The sequence below is a fragment of the Colius striatus genome, chromosome 1 (assembly GCF_028858725.1).
Source record: "Colius striatus isolate bColStr4 chromosome 1, bColStr4.1.hap1, whole genome shotgun sequence".
NCBI lineage: Eukaryota > Metazoa > Chordata > Aves > Coliiformes > Coliidae > Colius > Colius striatus.
In genome coordinates, this window is record NC_084759.1 from 203794756 (window position 1) to 203812648 (window position 17893).

Consider the following 17893-nt stretch of genomic DNA (forward strand, 5'->3'; position numbering starts at 1 on the left):
TCCTGGGTGTGGGCAATCCCAAACACAAGTAGAGCTTGAGTGGAGAATGCATTGAGAGCAGCCCTGAGGAGAAGGACTTGGGGGTGCTGGTTGACAAGAAGCTCAACATGACATGGCAATGTGCATTTGCAACCCAGAAAGCCAACTGTATCCTGGGCTGCATCACAAGGAGCGTGGACAGTGGGACAACGGAGGGGATTCTCGCCCTCTATGCCACGCTGGTGAGATCCCATCTGCAGTGTTGTGTTCAGCTATGGGGCTCCCAAGAAGGACCTGGATCTGTTGGAATGAGTCCAGAGGAAGCCACAGGGAGCTGGAGCACTTCTCCTATGGAGTCAGGTTGAGAGAGCTAAGGTTGTTCAACATGGAGAAGAGGAGGTTCTGGGGAGACCTTATAGTAACCTTCCAGCCCCTAAAGAGGCTGAAAACAAAGGTATGTAGCGATAGACAAGGGACTTCAAACTGAAAGAGGGGAGATCTAGATGAGATAGTGGGAAGAATTTCTTCCCTGTGATGGCGGTAAGGCACTGGCACAGCCCAGAGAAGCTGTTGCTGCCCCATCCATGAAAGTGTTCAAGGCCAGGCTGGAGGGGGCTCTAAGCAACACGGTCTACTGAAAGGTGTCCCTGCCCATGGCAGAGAGGTTGGACTAAATGAATGTTAAGTTCCCTTCCAATCCACACCATTCTTGGACTTTATGATGACTATTTCCACACTGTAAACCAGACATTTTGGGTGGAAATGATCTCTTGTATATTATAATTAATAATGTTACACAAACAAAAAATATTTTCTACATTGATCAAATTAGTAATCAGGTTTGGCTGCTTTTTTCCTTCTTCAGAGGTATCTGTATGTATGTTTGTTTCTTTTTACTGCCAAATCCTTGACAGCTACATCCAAAACATGTAAGTTTCAAAGACACTGACCACAGGAGAACGTTGCATACGAAAACTGAGAAATTTTAACTAGTATACAAAGAATAAAATCATAGAATCATTTAGGTTGGAAAAGATGCTTGAGTCCGACTGTTAACCCAGCACTGCCACGGCCATCAGTAAATCATGTCCCTCAGTGCCATGTCCACGAGTCTTTTAAGCACTAAGGATGGTGACTCAATCACTTCTCTGAGCAGCCTGTTCCAATGCTTGACAAGCCTTTTATTGAAAATATTTTTCCTAATATCTAATCTAAATCTCCTCTAGTGCAACTCATGACTATTTCCTCTTGCCTTGTTGCTTGTGATTTGGGAGAAAAGATTGACCCACCCAAGGCCACAACCACCCATCAGGGAGTTAGCAAGAACAAGAAGACCTACGCTTCTCCAGGCTGAATATCCCCATTCCCTCAGCTGCTCCTCACAGCACTTGTGCTCCAGCCCCTCAGTGTCCCTGTGGCAGTGAGTGAGAGGCCCAACACTGAACACAGCCCTGTGCTTAAGTTGTTTCCTTGCCACCACTGACTGCAACAGGTTTTGTGCACTATATTTCTTTGCAGTACCTTCTCCAGCAGAGCTTGTGCCCTCTGCTACATTACTCTCCATCACAAGGTATCACTATTCTGCACTGGTATGCAAGCTCTGGAGCAGAAACAAACGGTGGACAGCTAAAAGCAAAAGAAGAGAAAACAAAACACAGATGACTTTTTCTAAGAAATACATTTTTAGATTTACCAAGTAAAACAAGGTTTTCAGGAAGTGGCTGATACCGGAAGCCAGTGACCTCACAGCTTCTTATAAACACTACACCATTACCAAATGAAAGAGAACAATATTTCTTGCTACCACTTTCTTTTAACATTCACTTATTAACTCCGTGCTTCCTTATTACAAAAAGCCAAACTGTAGATGAAAGGAATAGGGTTTTTACAGGTTTGAAATGCAGCATTGGTACCATTCAGAGCAGCAAAACCTTAAATCTCTGCAGTACAATAACCCAACATTATTTTAAAGAATATTTTAATCTTTAGTCTATTGTGCAAAGCCCTAACAGGCAGATGCTTGGTTACCCTTCACATGTAAGCCAATCATCAAAAAAACCTTGTATTCTCTAACAATTGTCCCCATTCCTTTACTTACATTTCACTTACATTACACTACTTCTTGGCTAGTCACCAAGGTTACAACTCTGCTTGGAAAAAACATATTTTTCTTGTACATCTTAAATGAGATTTTTCTACACAGACTCCTATCAAGCCCTTGACCAAAGACCAGGGAAACAGTGACTTTCGAAGAAGCAAATCTTACCAGAGATGGTGTCAGGGTACTCTAGCCTAATTTACCTTTGATAAGCTAATTGAATACATGATGAAGAACATAAAACACATCTCACTCTCTCCTCAGATTTCAGAAGGTTACCAAAGCCATAATGTATGTACCTGTCCAAGTCTTGTTTTCTTAGGAGCTTATCAGTTCACCTGGACCTCAGTGCTTCTCCATCATCCAATTTTACATCTGCCCTGTTCCTAAACCACCATGCCCATTACTCAGCTTGCTTTTTCCCCACATCTGTACAAAGGACTGGGCCAAAAGTTAAAGCACAGTGCCATTTCTGTCGCCCCATGCTGGCTTTTTTATTGGAATGATTGAAGAATCTTTTTATATTTATCCATCAGTTTGACATGTCTTAAGGCAGCTTAGAAGTTCTCTTTATCTTCTCATCTTTTCAAGCAGACTCAGTCCATTCTTTATATTGTTTCTTCATTAGCGTATTTATCCAGACATTCAGATCTGAAGCCTTCTCTATTTCTACCAAACCAATATAAAAAACTAATCACTCTTATATCAGCTTTTCTATCACTGGTTAAAAGAAATTACTGCCTTTCTCTATGCTCACATCTGCAGCTTCTCCCTCTGATTTATTTCACTGAGTTCAACAACAGCTCTGAGTATGCTGCCAGGCCTTCATGGAGAAGTGAACTATCTACATGCTCCTTGTAAATCCACCAATACATTCTGGGACATGTTTCAATCTTGTTAAAAGAGAAGAGACAAAAATGCAACTTTTTTTCACTGAATAGACTGCACTAAGATCTCCACATGTCCCATTCATCGTCTTTGCTGATGGATAGGTTTAGATGCTCAGAATTACAAATTTATCAGTTAGGTTTAGGGACTAGTTTTGATGGTTTTTTTGGTTAGTAATCCTGTCTTTTGTTGATGGTTTTTGATACAAATGGGTTAAGAAAGGAGAACCAGGATACTGTACAAAAAGAACAGGATAACCTTAGACTTGAATAGTAGAAGTGGGATCTACTTCAACAGCAGAAAAGGCATGGTGATACAGCTGGGTATAACACATGTATTCCCATCAAGTAAACAGCTCTTTAATTTGGAAACTATGAAGGAGAAGAAAGACTAGCCCATAATAAAGTGATCACTGCTCACCGGTGACATACCTATGAAATAAAGCAACTGTGACCCAAATGTATGGCTGCCTGAAAAATTAATCTAATTATTGTGTTTGTCCTGTTAAAGATAGGTGGTTTCAGACTCAAGCAGGAAAAGAAAGGCACTTTTTCTAGCACAAATGGCAACAGATGGTAATCTCTACCTGTCAACTGAGAGCTCAGTGCTCACCAGAATGCACAGATCTGGTCCATTTCACCCTAAGTTTTTTTAAAAAAAGAACAACAATATCTGAACACCAGCAGTGGCCTTAGGCTAAGAATTACAATTTCTCAGCCAAGAATAGTGACAGCAGCCAAAGGATTCACTCTAGACCATGAGTAGAAAAAAAGCAAGTGGAGCACCGGTATAAATGGAGAGAAAGTGGTTGCTTGTTCTTGTTCCCTCCCAGCAACGACGGGTGCCTGCCTGCATGGAGCTGTGTTGTTATTCTCTGTTCCTTCAGTGGTTTATGTTGAAGTGTTCAACTGCAACAATCAGACGAATGAAGCGAAGAGAAGAAGCATCTGCAGCCTTCGTTCTGGTCTCAGCTGGGAAATGACACAACAGCACCAGTTCCAAAATGAAAGGCAGGACCACGAAGTTTCTGAGGCAGGAAATGGAGGACGATGCAAGTAGTCATTTCATGCAGCCTCAGCTGCAGAGCAGCAGCAAACAGCAGCAAGATGATTAAGAATAGTTTCTTAAACCATGCTTCTGCTTTGATGAACGATTCCAACTGCACTACACATCAAAGCCCAGCACAGCAAGCTAACTCACCACAGACTTCAGATGTTTTGGAGGTTATTACAAGATGCTACAGGACACTGTGTCCCATGCTGTTTTAATAGTGTGGGGAACATGGAAACCAAGGTGCAAACCCAGCTCGTGTCTGAACAAGCACAATTTAGGGTGATGAGAAGAATGCAAAAACCAATACTGCAAACACAAACTAAAAGTTTGGTTTGTTTATTTGACTGAAGAGGTAATAAATGATATAAGTCCTGGTCATAAAAGGATTAGAGGAATAAATATGAGCCAATAGTGCTGCACAAGACCAAACCTGCAATTATAATTTTTTAAAGGGTATGAAATGGCCCTTCAAAACATTAGGACTCTGAAGATCCTGAATACTCTGATGGTTAGAATCTTTCTTCTAACTCTAATAATAGAAGTTGAAAAAAATTAAGACAGAGTTTGATTCAAGCACAAATTATATAGCAATTACACAGTACCAGGCTTCCTATACCAAGTGACAAGACTAAGAAACCTAGGAAGCCTTTTCCAGCTCAATATTCTTAAGTTCCCAGTAATTCTGCAGTAGTACCACAAACACCATCAGCAGTGTCTTAAACCAACAAATCAAGGTAAGAAAAAAGAATTCTGAGAAACTGAATTAATAACGAACAAACTCGATCCAATCAAAAGTTCTGCTATCTAAATTGACCCCTTCAGCAATAAAACAATGGCCAAAAACTGAAATGCAATGCTTCAGAAAGCACATTCCACCTTCTCCTAAAATCAGAATATCTGATTTTATCACTGAAAATAAACATCTTACAGAAAACAGAAGAAAATACTTAACGTGAGAAGAAAAGGAAGCAATCCCTACTTATTAATGGAACATCTTAGTGAGAACAAGCACATAATGGCAATGATTCTTCATGATATTTTCAAGCTACGTGGAGTCCAAATTATCAGTAGTAACATCTGATATGGTAGTTGAATTTTTATTCCATCACTCTAAATACATGCCACTGCTACTGAGCAAGTCAGAGCACCTCAAGCAGCTAAACCCCAAACACACTGTAAGCAACACTTTGTCATCTAAGTTCTAAGATTCACACATGCAGTGGGGCAGTGCAATCTCACTGAAGTCCTAATTTAGACTAATGGCAGAAGTAATAAGGCAACTGGTAATTTTATGGGCACACAGCCTAAAAGGTTTATTTAGGAGCTAGCAGTCCCGGAGGAATTTCTACATTGGTAATAAGTCAAACCTGAGTGCCCCAAATCATGATAATTAAAGGGCAGAACAAATCCTCTAAGAGAAAATAACCATAGCTACAAATGCACGGTAATGAGTCATGTAAAAAGAGAAACAAAATATTTCCAGTATGTGAGCCAGATGACTGCTGGACCACATCAGTTTATGGTAAAACATAAGAACAGATTTTTAAACATTTAAAGATAAGCTCTTCAAAAGCCAGCTTTATCCTGGGCCAACACATTAATCTAGTGGTAGCACGATGACGTATCTTACCATAAAATCTAAACTTAAGATTCCTGTTTTATTCCTGAACTAGCTTCTGCACCAGCGCTTCAGGCACCTGACATCTCTGAAGTGAATCCATCAATTCCATGGTTCTTTCACAAAAGGGCACCAAGCCTCCTGTATTTTACAGCAACAGGTCAAACACCGGCATGTGTAAGAAAGGGCAGCAAGCAGATGACCAGCAAACACATCCAGTTGTTGGGATTATTGAAGATCCAAGCAGAAACTCAACACGTAGGAACATACGTGAGAGCTTCAAATACTGCTTTCTTGTCCTGCAGCCGAGTTGCGGATGGCACACCTTCCTATGTGGATACACTGCTATCTTCCTCACACATGAAACAGGTAATATAATAAAGTGCCTATAAAATTCAATTGATGCCCTCTTAAGTTAGCAAAAGTACATAATAGTATGTCATAAGAACATGAATTACTAAGAAGCAAATGAAATATAGACAAGCTGTATCAATTGTTCAAATCTGATTTTTGTGTACAGAGGAAACATTTATCTTTGACTTTTTATATTAAGCTTTGCTGGAAGAGAACCTCACCTATTCTCATCTCCCTGTGTTGGTCATCTGTCTCTATTTCAGAGTCTCTGACTTTTAATCTTATCTAATTCAGGTTTCTGTGCTTCTATGCTTTCAGTCCTCCTTCAGGAACTGCTGCCCACAGGCGCCACTCCCTTGCTGCCTCCTCTGCTGTACCCTCTTTGTTCGTGATACTGATCCACAGATACCGAATCCCCCCATAAGACAACCTTACTGTGGATGTTAATCTCAGGACAGTTTGAGCAAGCCCCTTCCCCTGCAGCACTGGGGAATTCCTGTCCATGCTGCCCAGGCTGTGAGAAGACAAGGATCCTTTTTCTCTGCAGTCCCCATAGCAGTTATTTGCAATACTCACAGGAGATGAAGAACTTAGCAGAAGAACTGCAAATAACAAGCAGCTTGAATCCTGAGCTATCAGTGAAGCTGGTTAACATAATGTAATACTTAAATATGCTCTTATAAACCACAGGAGGGATTCAGCAGTACATGGTACTATGAATACAAATATTATTTAAGAGAACCCTTGAGAGGCACAGAATGTGGAAGTGGAGGGGTCAGCTGAGCACCCATTAGCTGAGAAAACCCCACGATTTTACCACCTTCACCCATTTCAAACATATAATGTTAGTAGGCAAAATTAGATTCTGAAGTCAGTTCAGTAGGAAATGCTGCTACAAAGTCAGGCTGAAAAGCAAGTACCTCAAGAATATCCATCCATCTAGTATGCACAGAGGAGATGCCAGGGAAACATACACCTTACAGGCCTTGGTCTATAGAAAAACAAGTATGTTTTCCCTTCCTCACCCAGATCTTTTATGAACCACACAGCTGTAATCCACAGGACCACCTTAAACTCTACAAAGAGTATAAGATGGATTTTCCACTCATCTTTATGCTTTGAATACTTGGCGGCAACAAGAGGCAGGAAGAGTAGAAAACACCAGTTCCAATTGACAGCTACCTTAGAATCTGACCGTGGCTGAACTTGGTGACACTAATAGCACACAATACCACGCAGGGCCCCACGACACACAACCAGGACAGAGTGGATGAAGAGGACCTACCTATTGCTGCCCTTCCTTGCCTGAATTTCTACTCTCTTGTTGATCCTTTCTTTAAAACTCCCAGAACCACCAAACCAGAAAGATAACCAGGCACTTAGCAAACAGGCAATGTCTCTTTTTGCTGCAGGAAACACAGAAAAACAACTGAAGAAAACAGAGGAATCATGAATGCCACCTGCAGGAAGAGGACAGACTTATTCACCCCTATTTTTATATCCTGCAAGGCAGCAGCAGACTAAAGACTCAGTACAGATAATGATAGCAGGCACAACCATAAAGGAATTCTTCAAAAATGGGATGAACTGAAAAATCCTGAAGTGAGAAAGAACTGCTGCAGCCTCTTCCAAAGCCTTTATGCATTTCTGCCCAGAGTGCTAAAATGAACAATGAACAGTTAACACCATTGGTTAAGGTCTTTGCAAAGATTCACAGCTCAAACATGAAAATTAAATAAGCTGAGGAGAGTTTACCCAGGATAAACTTTGCAGGCTAGAAGAGATGCCAGTTTATGTGGTAACATTAGAGGTATATAATAATTAATGTTGACATTGCTACCAAAGAGACTGCATCTGAAAGTCTCGGAGCTGACTTCCAGCTTTAATCCAGTCAGGATAGCAGAACAAGAAAACAAATACATTTACAGTCCTTGTCTATTAGGAACTGCACACACACCGCAGACCTGTTCTTCAAAGCAGACCTCATTTACTTTGGGTAAAGCCATTTTTTTCATGTTAACATCTTGTAACAAACTGCCAGAAGACACATTACTGTATCTGCCCACAGCATCTGGAACAGAATTAAACCTGTTCATGATAATACACGTACTTTGTAAATTCAAAGGAAAACATCAACTAAAGAGATAAATACAACCAGATATATCCTACACCCCTATGACCAGGACAGTATTAAATATGACACATTGTATTTATAATATTTACCTGATCTAGTAACTAGGAGAACAACTTTACATAAACCTCCTCAAAAGTAACTTCACCAACAAGAAAACAAAGTTTGCTTTACACAAAAAGACTAGTAGGGCTTGTTTTTTACACCGGTGGTCTTTAAACTACAGGAGCATGCAACACATCCTGAAAAAGGGGAAGGGCATGAAAAAGTTAAGAACTGCTGGTTCAGAACAAAATAAGGGCTATAAATGAACATAACTGCTTTGTGCAGATGCAGCATGTGCAAAACAAAACAAGAAAGAGGCATTTAAAGGAGATTATTTGTATCACAAATGAATATTAGTGCTGTCTGTGAACCACCTTTGTTCTAGACTTGAAAAAACAGATTTCTGAAATTCAGTGTAATCAGACAGTGAAGCAGCCTTTTGAGAGAGGTGGTGAGAGTCTGAAGTTCAGAGCTTGAAAACTGTTACAGGAACCATACTCCATGTTTGCTTCCAGTAGTGGAGGGACCAGGTCCTGCGACCCAGGCTGCCTGTGACAATCTATTTTCCACGCCTCTGTTACAGGAAGATTGCTCTAAAAGATGCTTCTCTCCCACAATGCTAGGGGCCCAGATTAGCCTAACAAACATTTCCACCAGCATTTTTTTTCCCCCACTATATTACACAATTTTGGACAGTAGTACAAATTGTTGCTGCTTGTAAGTGTCACTCATTCATTAAAGAAGTCACACTGCTTTTGAGTAATTCAGCTTTACTTCTCCCCAGTCATTATCTCTAACTTCTCTCTCCAATATTCAGCAAGGATTTGCCCATAGAAGTCAGCAATCCCAGTAACAAGGAAGACAGGAAAAACTCCTACTGCAGTAGTACGTCAGAGCTCTGCCTTTCTTAACTCTTTAACCTTAACACCAGTAACATATGAAAACTGCCATTTCCTGAAAATCCAAAAGGAAGGCATTTTCCTAAACCACAAGTAAACAAAAAACCCAACAAAACCCAACATAAAATAGAAACAAAACCAAACCAACAACTACAAAAACCCCACAACCCCCAAACAGTTGTGTTATGCTGTAGGCTTATCAAAAGAGCAGAAAGGTGTTAGTGAAACCACACGTACTGCACTGGTCCGATCTCATTCCTGTTCCACACTACGTGAACATTATTCAAATTTAAGTGTCTTTTACGTTCAAAATGCTGATTTCTAGGTCAGTATTGGTTTATGGACTATCAAAAACTGGCAGGGCTAAGAATCCAAAGATTAAAGCTGTTTTATTTCCCTTTTTAATAGGAAAGGTATACAGTTCTCATCGAAGCTACCAGAGTTAGCCGTGGCTCCAGGACGATAATGTTTGGCGAAGCAGCAGGTCCCGTAACACCAGATCCTTTGCTTTGCTTTCTGTTTATACAAACAACTCCAGGCTTCGCTGAACATGGACATAGATAAGAAGGAAAGAGGAGGAAACCGACCATCTGGCTTGAATAGGGGCGACTGCTACAGCTCTGGAAGCAAGACGACATCTCTGAACTCGAGCTGACGAAGAAGCCAGAGTGACAAGGGAGGAGGGGACCCACCATCCGAGAGCCAGCACAGCAGCGCTGCGGCCTCTCCCCGGCAGAGGGCAACGACAGCCGCGTCCCGACATCGGCCTCTGCGACATGAGCGCGATACCCCGTACGGTCAGGAAACCACTCGCATCCGCCTCGGGACGCGAGCCGTGCCGCACGCTGCAGGATCTCACACCGCTGCTCCAGTCGGGCTGCTCTAATATACCTGTTTTCTATACGTACGCCTTGCCATGAGGAAGAAAAAACCAAACCCACAGCTCTTGCGTTTCACAGCTCGGAAATCCTGTTCCCTATCTATAGGATAAACATAACCCCCTATGGCACCCGGACCCTGGGACATTGAAATGAGCTCACAGTCATCAGAATATTACAATCTCCCAAGAACTACCGATGATACAGCAATACACAGCAGATGTTAAAAGATTAACATTTGAAGTTGTGTTTAAAAAAAAAAGGGGGGGGGGGGGGGGGAGAGGCTGGCACTAAAAATGCTGGACTGCAGAGCTCGCAATGATACAGCAACCACACCTCGTTAAACACATGAACGGTGCTTTCAGTTTACAGAAGTATCCTGTTTCTCCTCCTGCTGGAAGTAAACACTCCGGCTAGATGCATCTTTTCCTTCCCAGGAGACTTCACGCCTGCTTACACTCAGCAGGTAACTAGAAATTCCCCAAGTTCCAGTAATCAAACACGAAGATACCTTCAGCTTCAAACCCGTCTCTTCTGGGTGAAACACCACCGACCACCCTGGCACAGAGAAACATCCCATTTTGCTGTTATCAATAGTAACCACGATCAAACAGAGGAATTGCTTGGGTTTTAGGTTTTTCTTCCCTGAATAAGCTAAAATTTGAATATCAGTTGACTCTACCTTATTTCTTCTGCACACTGTAATTTATGGAGCCAGTATCTCCCCTCATTTCACAACTCTATTTTTTGCAGAAGCTCTTATGGTTACTCTAAAATTCAGTAACTTGAATATAATTTAGATATTATTTAAATTAGCCCATTTCCTGAATATTCCATACCCAGTGTTCCTAAACGAGTACCAAAAAACCCATCTTTCTTTTCTGAAAATACATAAGCTCCCAAAATTACTCTAGGCAGCAACACAGCTGAAAAAGAATTAGCTCAGATTGAAGGTATGTATTTCCAGAGAGATCCAAACTCACTCCACCTGCGTTGGGAGTTCTGCAGACAACATTCAACACAGTGAATAAGCACTACAGAAGAAGGATTAATTCGAGCTGAGCACTACAGTAGCTGCACTCAAATTGCAGCGTTTTGGGGTACCGTCCAGGCAAATCATCCTCCTGTATGCAAAGAGGAGGGGTAGAAATAGGTAAATGTTTTACTAGTAGAGCATGACGTTTACCTGGTTTCCCTCTCCTCATTCTGCTCTTCCTACCCAGGCAACTAACTGCTGCTGCCCATTTGTGAGACAGCAAGCACAAATAACCCCCCCACACCCCCTCCAAAAATCTCGGTATTACTAGCACGCGGATTTCACAAGTTCTCTGTTAAGATGAGGCAGCGTTCTTTACATGTGAGCACACCGTGGGTCTGGTGGCAAGACAGTCAGAATTTGAAATACAGGACAGAAAAAATACTATGGCTGCTTTATTATCTCTGTATCTACCAACTCTGTTAGATTTTCCATGTAATTGCACGATTTCTGTTCTTCAAGAGTACCTACTCCTTCAACAAGACAGGAGCGTCCTTGAAATCACGGCTTACAAATGGTGTCAGAAATGCCCTTTCAACCATTTGTTTCTCAATTTCTTTTGTTTATACTTTACTAACAAATTTCTAGCGTAGCCAGAACTACCAAAACCATCTCATTAATGCTTCAGAACGGAATAATTAAGGAAAAGTAATTCTCAAGTAACACTACACTGAAATTTAGTTTACTGTGAAAGCCAATTCAAGCAGTATCATCTCCCCTCGTTCACAAAACTCCTCACACTTAGCCTACAGCCTTCATAAAATAAACAGCTGTCAACAGCAAAACTTCAGTGTCCAAATTGATTAAAACTAAAACAAGCATATTATTACAACTAGTGCTTTTTATTGTCCTTTCAATAGACATGTACATCACTTTAAATGAGAAACTTATAAAACATTCCCAGCTTGACTGCTTTACTATCATAACTAATATTTTTGTTATATAGATGTCAGTCTGTCAGAGATCTCCAGACTTATGTCTGTGAGGAAGCACAATACTGGGGATGTGTAACACATTTGCTCAAGACAGATCATGAAAATTCATGTATCAGGACCTGCAAACGTTAGGTACCTACACTGGGAATTCGGGAAAGGATGAAATCTCTGACCTTGGTAAGGTTAAAACCCAGCACAGATATCTCTGATTTCCAGTCCTGCTGTTGGACAACTCTGCATCTGTAGGCTGAGATTCTGAAGGGCTGAAAAGGGATGGTGGAGTTTATACTGCATTTTCATCTAAAGCCCCTCCTAAAAATACTGTTTATGCTTAAATTTGTGACAAACAGTTGCAGCCCCGTTAATTCCATCTCCAGTCATTCAGAAAGCCAACAGTCGGGATCTAAAATTATCATCAAAGTTACTTAAAACTGCTGGGAAGATATTATTTTGGGGTTTTTTTTAAACTTTGTATTTCAACACTCACATTTGCAATTAATCTTTCCCTTTACGGAATTTTCAAGCTCATTCTCTAGTACCATCAATAATTCTAAGGAGTTTGATGTTTATGGAAAAAGCAGCGTGCAAATATGGCAGGATCAGCCAGTCATCCTAGATACGAGAGGACAAAAACCATGACTCTGTGTTTTCATTTTTAAACATTAAAAAAAATAGAGTAAACACGTGATTACAGCAACTAAAAAACCCCAATGCAGCCTGGATTCAAGAGGCCCTCTTCATTTTAACCAGATAGTAGGCTACTAATAGCACAAGCAAATACGTTTGTAAAACAACTTCACTATTTCCCCTTTAATTAAAGCTGAAAAATAAGGTTTTACTACTTCCTATCAGAAAAACAATACCAACCCTAGTTGAGATACTTCCTTTTCAGACTTTTTTTTAAAGTAAAACACTGATCTTTATGCCACTGAAATTTAACAAGGTACTAGATCCTAAAATGAAGCTTTGAATACCTCTTTAAAAAATAAATCAGTTTACAGAAAGTAGAGAGAACTGGCACAACGTTTTTCATAGCTTTTTTTTCCTCCTCATATATATGGTATCCGTCACCAAAACAGCTCTGTAGAACACAGTGTACAGCACACATTGTGCCTTGTCATGAACTGACAACAACTAAAGAGAAGGTGAAGTCAAGTTACAAAATGAGGTATTTTTTTTTTCTCCTCTAGCCGTCTGAGAAGATAAGTGATCTTCGTTATATTAAACAGAAACGGGATGCAGGACCCAAAGGGCTCATTTTACATTAACTGCATCTCACCAGCAAAAAGAAGAAAAAGCAATTTCCTGGTGCATCAATTCCACCAGCAATTCCACGTACACTCAAAAATCCAAGACGCTGTCATGCTCTGTTCCTGTGCAGCTCCTGATAGTCTCAAATACCCGACATACCAACTCCTCCCCATTCACCTCCTATTTTAAGGTAGATTTGGGGGTTTGGTTTGGGTTTTTTTTTTTCTTTTTACACAAAAACCACAAAGATTTGCAGACGTGCCTGTAGAAACCAAGCGTACTACTCCAGCTGAATAAACATATTTCTGTAGGTAACACCATTTCAGATGAGCCCGGTACCCAACACAAAACATCGGCTCTCCACAGCAAATGCTGACTACAGATGGTTACCATCCCAGTCATTTCACCCTTCCACTCATTTCACAGCCATTACCCTGCTCTTTCTTTATAGCCAAATTTCCTCCTCATCAGTATCCGGAAACTCTCGGCATTTCACATGCAAAAAAAAATGTACCAATAAAGTTACGATGGAAGTGAAGTGAAAGCCCATGAAGCATAATAAACTTCCCCCTGCCTATTTACTGGACATGACCAGCATAAAACTGCAAATCTTATCTTTCCATCCTCCTCCTCAAATTCTCTATTTATAGGGCACTAAAATCCTATACTACTAGAAGACTCCTTGCTAGTGCAACTCCGAGGCAGTTTCCAGTATCTGTGCACCCATCATGAAGTTATAAAACCATCTCTTCTTGACCTATTCTCGTTCATCTGCTGTTATTTAACTCTATAATGCTATTTGAGAGTCACGATGTTATTAATGGTTACGTAATTCTTAAAAATACATTGATTTACAATTTTTTAAACAGTACAACACGAGCATACAAAATGAAACACAAGATACATCTTGTTTTCTCACCTCTCCTCTACTTATTCTCAACCAAAATACCTTAGTGGTCCAGAATAGCGTTTTGGGGGAGTTTTTTTCAGCTTCTCAGCCCCAGGATTTTAGCCATACAGAAATCTGTATAATGAACCTAAGCCTACAGAAAACTGATGTCCTTTCCTCTGCTGCTTCCTACTGACCCAGAGTAAGCTGGTTGATGATGGCTGGGGTCTACAAGCCGAAAGCCACCGATCTAGAACCGAGTATCCTCTTACTGCTTGCTCTGCTATCCGAAAAGTTGCATAAACATGGAATTTTGCTTCTCAACTTTCAACTCACTAGTCTTTCTCCATACAGCATATTAACAATCATTCCTTCAGAGCTTTCCATAAAAATCCTCTTTCCAAAACCAAAGGTTTATCGAAAACAAAACTCCATCCTTTAAGATACGTCACTTCTCCAGATTCGGACACTGCACAAGTCCTTCATGCTAAAGATTGCCCAACCTACCTATAAATAGGCACAAAGCTTCAGGCTCAGGAGACCAATAGCTAAACACGATCCTCGCGGTGCTCCCCTGTGTTACCTACATAAAGCTGCATGCCTTAACAACGCTGGGCTAGGCAGGTACGTCGCTACTGCCGTGATTTTTGCAGGATAACAGCGAGGGAGGGGAAGGGGGGGGGGGGGAAAGGAAAAGAATAATATCGCTGGGCATAAACAGCTCTCTACAGAGAGAAACGCCTCCCTCTCTGGAGGGTAGAGCCAGCAGCCAAAGCTCGGCCACGGACACACTCGCTGGCCAAGGTCAGGCCCCGCAGGAGGCTTAACGCGACAAGGCCTCTCCCTTCAGCACGACCCCGAGGGTGGAGAAGCAAGAGGGTCCCGGCCACCTCTCCTCGGGCAGGAGGGCGTCAGACCCGCTCGGAACGGCAGCCAGGCCCGCTCACTGACCCGAACCCCGCCGGCGGGACGGGACGAGCGTTGTATGTGTGTGTCCTCCCTCACACCCCCATTTCCCCTCAGGGAGCCCTCGCCCCGCGGGTCCCCGGGCGGCAGCGGCGGCCGACGGCTGGGGGCGGCGCGAGGCCGGGCCGCGTGACCGGCTGAGCCGGCGGCACGTGGCCCCGACCATAACAAACAGGCGGGTGGGCGGGCGCGGGCCACGCTCGCGCCCTGCCAAGGGCGGGCGCAGGGAAGGGGCTGGGGTGGGGGGGAGCGAAAGGGGGGCGCGAGGGGCGAGGGGGGGGCGGCCGCAGCCGGCGCGGCGATTGGCCGCGGAGCGCGGGGGGGAGGCGTGGCCGGCGGTCCCGCCGCCTTGGTGCAGTGCTGAGGAGGCGCCAGGCGGGGGCCGCTGCCGCGCGTCGAGGGGTCGCGCGCGCTTCCCGCCCTGTGCGAGGCCGCTCGCCCGGAGACCCCTCGTCCAGGCCCCGCGCCTTCACACCCGCCTCCCGCGCGGCCCCCCGCGCTCAGCCCGCGGCAGCGATGGCTACACGGAACAACCCCCCCCAACGCACACGCACACACCCCCTCCCGCGACAGCCCCGAAGTGCGCCACGCAGAGAGCCCTCAGCAGCCGTCCCCTCTCCCGCCACGACCGCTCTACCAACCCTCCGGACCCCGCTTCCCCACGGCCACCCTCCCCGGCCCGAGCAGCGCCTCGCATCACCGGTGCCCCTCAAACCCCCGCGGCCCTTCCCCGGGGCGAGGGGGGTGATGGCGCCAACGCTCCCCTGAAGGCGAACGCCTGGCACCGGGCTCCTCTCTCCTCCCGCACCCACCTGTGGGGCGACAGGCCGTGCCCTCGGCCGCTCGCCGGTCGGCCCGCTTCGATCAACCACCACCGAGTGCTCGTTCGCTCGCACCGGGCGCGGAGCATGCGGAGGGCGGGGGGGGGGGGGAAGTGCTAAATATACCCGCTGCCGGCGGCACCGCCTGTGTCACGGATCCGGGCTGGCGAGCGGCGGCGCGGCCCGGCCCTCCCCGCCTTCCACTCCCCCCCCCCCCCCACGGCCGCATCTTGTTTTCTCCATACGCACTTGGAAATGCGGAGAGGCCCCCCCCCCGCCCGCCCCGGCTGGCGTCGGGGTGCGGGGAGGGAGGGCGGGTATTTTAGGGGGGACTGTTGTTATTTTTGCTCGATTTGGGATACCCACGCAGCAAGGGAAACAACACGGCGCACTCCCGTCCTCAACCCCCCTAGCCACCCACCCCCGTCGCAGCTCGGCTGTCACTTTGGCTCCTTCCCCCACGTCGTGAGAGGCAAACACACACACACTCCCCCCGCCATGTCGCGACACCGGCCCGCGCACCTGCCGCGCACAGTCCCCGTCCCCCACTTGCCGTTTCCTCCCAGGGGTGCGCAGGGTAAGGGGGATGAGGGGCACGCCCGCCTCTCCCTCCCCACCGGGAAGGAAAGCGGCATCGGCAGCCCCTACGAAGCGACCGGCCAGGGGCTCGTCGCTGGCAGCCAGGTGCGTGGGGGCACCGCGGGTGGGGTGCGAGGGGAAAGCGGCATGGAAGGGAGGGGGAGGTGGGAGCCGGGATGGAGCCAGCCTCCCTCCCGCCCTCCTTCCCCCCACAACCTCAGACCCCCCCCCACCTCCACCCCCCCACCCCTCCCCCCCCCGCCGCTTGTGTTTACCTCAAGTTTGAATTTTATCTGCGCAACATGAGCTGGAATGCGGACATGGAGGGCGGGAGGGCGCGCACACGCCCGCTGCTCCGCGGGGACACGCGGCGCCCCTGCTCGTGTCCCCCCCGTGTCCCCTCTCCCGCACACACGCCCCGCACACACACCCCCCCCACACATACACCGCTGCCGCGCAAACATGGCGCGACCGCCGCGCACGCTCGCCCCGCCAGCACCCCGCGTCCCCCGGGGCGGGCGGGCAGCCCCCGCCAGCACGAGTCCCGCCGGTAACTTACCTCCGAGAACGGCCACTGCCTCGCCGGCTCTCCTCCTCCTCTTCCTTCTCCCCTCCCCGGGGGAAGGTGCCACACGCAGCCCCATCAGCGGGGCTACCGCGCTCCCGCCGCGTTCCCGGGCGCTGAGACAGGTGCAGGCGCGGCGGGCAGCGCGGAGCGGCGGGCGGGCCGGGGCCGGGGCGAGGGCGGGCCGGGGCGGGGGGCACGGCTGCCCCGCCGCCTCCCAGCCGCCCCGGGCTCCCCTAACGCTTCCCTCCCCACAGTGTTGTTTCATTATATCATGTCCATCATGTGACACCCGGAGGCCTCTCTATGGAAACTTAAAGGGGACTTTCACGTGACGCCGCCGCCGTCGCCGCCGGACCCGCTGGTACCCTCGGCCGTCCCGGGGGGCTGCGAGCCCCGCGGCCACCCTCCGCCGCCCTTCCGCGGGGGGCTGCCCGCTGCACGCCTCCCGTCCTGCCCTCCGCTTTGACAGTCAAAGCAAGTTGCAGCGCTGGCTGGTTCTATTATTATTATTCTTCATTAAGGGTTGGTTTGGGATTGTTTTTCTTTCCACCCTCCTCTTCGCGCCGCCCGATCGCTGAGGGAAATAACCGTTCGCTCCGCTGGCGGCCGGGGAGCTTGCAGAGAGGGAACGGAGCCCGCTCCTGGAGGGTGTGGGGTCCGGTACGCGTCGGGTCTCGCATGCTGGAAGCGGTAGAAAAACCAAGCGAAACAAAACACCCTCCCAAAAAAAACCAACCAAAACAAACAAACCCCGAGAAAAAACAAAACAACCCCCCCTCAAAACCTCAAACAACTTATTTGTGTCAGAGTGAGGAGGCTGGAGATCGGAGCGATGTTGCCAGTGTGGCTGTGCGGGGTTGATGCGTGTCCTTTGAACTCAAGCGGGTCGGTGGGGAAAGCGTTTC

At 46.1% G+C, this 17893-nt stretch overlaps 1 long non-coding RNA gene across 6 annotated transcripts in view; it reads right to left on the reverse strand.

Annotated features, from left to right (window-relative positions):
- Window positions 1-17149, reverse strand: part of LOC133629607 (uncharacterized) — a 129816-nt gene extending 112667 nt beyond the window's left edge. For 5 of the 6 annotated variants that reach the window (XR_009821092.1, XR_009821097.1, XR_009821095.1 and 2 more), the window contains exon 1: window positions 16980-17149. This is a non-coding gene — a long non-coding RNA (uncharacterized LOC133629607). Of the gene's footprint in view, window positions 1-15832; window positions 15931-16979 lie in introns of those variants that run through there. The other variant, XR_009821094.1, reaches the window with a different exon arrangement.
- Window positions 17150-17893: the final 744 nt, after the last annotated feature.